Raw genomic sequence first — 3643 nt, 5'->3', positions numbered from 1 at the left:
ACCATGAAGTCATATTAAGGAGTTTATTTCTCAGAAAATACCCCATAGCACTTTTATAAAACCTTACAGAGAAAGACTGCATTTAGGAAAGGAATTCTTTTTATCTCCTCTGCTGCCACAGGAATCCCTGCCCAAGCACCCAGCCTTCCAGAGTATGGCTTTATAAACTTTTTTCTATAGTCATATGGTTTATGTTGGGTCTTTCCAGCTTTAGAGAGGGTGACTATATAATTTAATCAAGAAATGTTTTGAGGGAGACACTAATATTATCTATATTGTGATAACAAGTATAAATCAGAAAACCACAGGATCTCTAGACCCCAAACCCTAACCCTACTACTTCCCTACTTGAATCTGATATGGTGATCGAACAAAAGCATTAATTCAGTAAAATTGGGCAAAATATTAAATTATTATCTGAAGTAGAACAAAGGATTATGGCCTATTGTAACATGTTCTTGTGATGATAATTCTGCTTAATGACTTCATTTTAAAACTCAGGACTTCTCAAAAATTATTCATCCCAGTTTATCTATGTGCAGAACAGTTGATCAAGGGGATTTGGGGTCCAAGTTACAGATAAGACTAAGCTGAGCTTCCCATGTGTTTCTTCTGTGGACAATTGAGTCTCTAGAACACGTTCCTCGTGATTAAAGCAGAAGCATCAGTGTGGAAACAGGATCCCTAAGGCTTGGATATTGACCTCTGTCACTTTAACCCACATCTCACTGACCACGGCAAATTCTGTAGACATACTTGACTTAGGGATGGGGCAGAAAAATATATCATGTTTTAGTGAGAGGTACTTCAAAGGCTCATAAGAGGGGCATTAACACAGGAAGGATGAGAAAATTGGGAGTCATAATGCAATTTATTATAGGGAACCTTAGGCTACAGTGAGTTTGTTTTCTTTTTCCTAGGCCTCTAGTGGAGTACTGGTTGAACTTATTTTAAAAGTAATCAAAAGATCACAAGCCTATAGGCTGACTAGAGGTGGGATACAGAGTATGAGCTTATTCTTATTAAGAAGTGCATGTTTTATGAGAAGTGAATAGAGAAGAAGGGATGCAAAATTCAGAATTCCACCCTGTCCTGGAAATATGGTCCAAGGCATAGATTCTTCTATTTACTTATTAGAGCAATTATTTTTCTTCTTATGGGATTGAGGGAGGAGGGGACAGAGACAGTATTTCTAGCCACACTGCAGCTTTATGTGCATGGGGAAGAAAAACAAATTCTCTGCCTTTGGAGATAAGAGAAGTGTACTTAGTTCACAGCTTTTGTGCACATGGACCTGCAGGACACACCTCCACTCAGTTTGCAGTATTTCAGGTGGGAATCAACAGCCTTCCATATTTGTTTCTTCTATAGTTTCCTTTGAATGAACAATGCTTGGTATAGGCTTGGTGCCCCTTGTATTACTTGGTCATCTCTGGCAGTGGAATCCTTCCTATGCCCAAGGTATATCCCTGGATCCTTGGTCTACCTGCTGTCAGAGATCTGCATGGCTTCATCTTAGATTTAGGTGATAATAGGTAGTAAAAGCTTACTAATCAGACATACTAATCATATTGATTATGCCTAGTTCAGAAATGGATTACCCATCTCAGGAAAACTCTTGTCTAATATTTAAAATAGTTTAAAGGCTCTGGGAGAATGACTTAGGTGGGGGTCTAGGTTCAGAGGAGGTTAGGTTAGATAAAGTCATTTGGGAAAAAGCATTTCAGGGCTAAACACAGTTAAATACATAAATCATAAGGTAAGCTTTCATGTTAAAAGAAAATGAGACATTTAGTGATGAGCTCTCAAAGCCTATAGAACAAGTAGAGGGATGATTTCAGGCAAGCAGGCCCAGTAGACTTCACCACTCTTTTCAGCTGCCATTACCCTAGTTCAGGTCTCATCCTCTCTATGTTAGGCATCACAATGACTTTTTAAATGCTCTGTCTGAAAACAATAATAACATTCCACAAAAATCACAACTATATTTTTTCATCCAAATACTTGTCATTCCAAATAATCAAATGATAATTCTGCCATATTCTTTCTATGTACCTAACATATATACTTGTTATCTTTATCAGTTTTATTATCTATAATCATCTTTATATACTATTTTTATCATATATTCTTCACCACATGTTTTCTCCTCTCATGTCTCAGTTTATTTTCAAGATTTAAAGCATATGTAGAAAAGTGCATGCACCATCATTGCATGTTTGTTGAATTTTCACAAAGTAAACATAGTCAATTAATGAACACCACAAAGAAAAAAAATCATTACCTATCACAGCTCTGGCCTTTCCCTTCTCCCAAACCCAATGTACACAGCTGCAAACTTTCCTAACCACCCTTAGTCTAATAGCACATATTGACTAATTTTTGAACTCTATGTAAATGCAACTTTAAAAAATATACTCTTTATACATTGTAGTTATTTGGTCTCTTCCCTTTACATAAAGACATTTTTTAAAGACACATGTAAATTCACTTATGTGTGAATTCTTTCCCCCCTAAGATATCACAAATATGACAGACATGTTCATGCCTTTATATATTACATATGTGTTAACATTTAGCTCAGAAGTAGTTTTCTTTTATTTAAATTAATAGCTTTACAATGTAGGTAACTTCTGCCACTTGCTTGTTTTTTCAGAGAGTTTTCTTTTTCTTTTTTATTTGGTTTTTGGTTTTTGGGCCACACCCGGTGACACTCAGGGATTGCTCCTGGCTTGGGGATCATATGGGACGCAGGGGGATCAAACCGAGGTTTGTCCTAGGTTAGCCACTTGCAAGGCAAACACCTTGCTGCTTGCACCACCGCTCCAGCCCCCAGAGAGTTTTCTTAACCATACAATGAATTATATGATTCCTCCTTTTTAATTTTTTACTGCCCCTTCTTGTTTCAGATTTTTATTATTAGAATCAGGGTTAATGTCTGATGCCTCTTTGAATTTTTAAGTTCAATACTGTATTTGCTGTTATATTAAGATGTTTAGGGAAAATGAGTAAGTAAATGAATGAAAGAAAAATAAAAAGAACAATGACTATCCATACCATGAATTTAAATTTTGGAACCAATACTATCTTCTCTACAGACCCTCTTTTGGGGAGGTATTTTCTTTTTAAATGCTTTTTCTGTTTGTCTATAATATTCCCAAAGATATAAATCCATCAGCAAGGTCAACATAGAAATTTGACTTTATAAACGTCCTTTCAAAATAGGTGGGTATGTCAGAGCAGTAGGATATTTGTAGCCTGACCACTGATTTGTTTTTCTGGAACAAGATACAGCAATGTTATTCCTAAGGCTTTTCTTACTCTAAACATAGAATTGTCAGGTTGAATCCTAAATTCAAAATACAAATTGGTGAAACATTATTTTCTGCATTAGTGAGCCTTGAGATTTCTGTTGAATTTTCTGGGTTCTTTGAAACTTTGAAGGAAGGGGGAGATCAGAACCAGAGGGAGGTAAGAACTCTTGAAACTTAAAAAAATAAATCTTAGTGAAATAAAAACCATTGTCAGCCTTGCTGTTACTGATAACTACAGATAACTCCCACGTGATATTCTAATACCTAAGATTACCTTACCTTACCCAAAGATCTGTCTTCAACTTCATGGAAAAATTCTAATTTTAAAG

Source organism: Suncus etruscus, chromosome 9, assembly GCF_024139225.1.
Source record: "Suncus etruscus isolate mSunEtr1 chromosome 9, mSunEtr1.pri.cur, whole genome shotgun sequence".
NCBI classification, from domain to species: Eukaryota; Metazoa; Chordata; class Mammalia; order Eulipotyphla; family Soricidae; genus Suncus; species Suncus etruscus.
Note: the sequence above shows the minus strand (reverse complement) of the source record.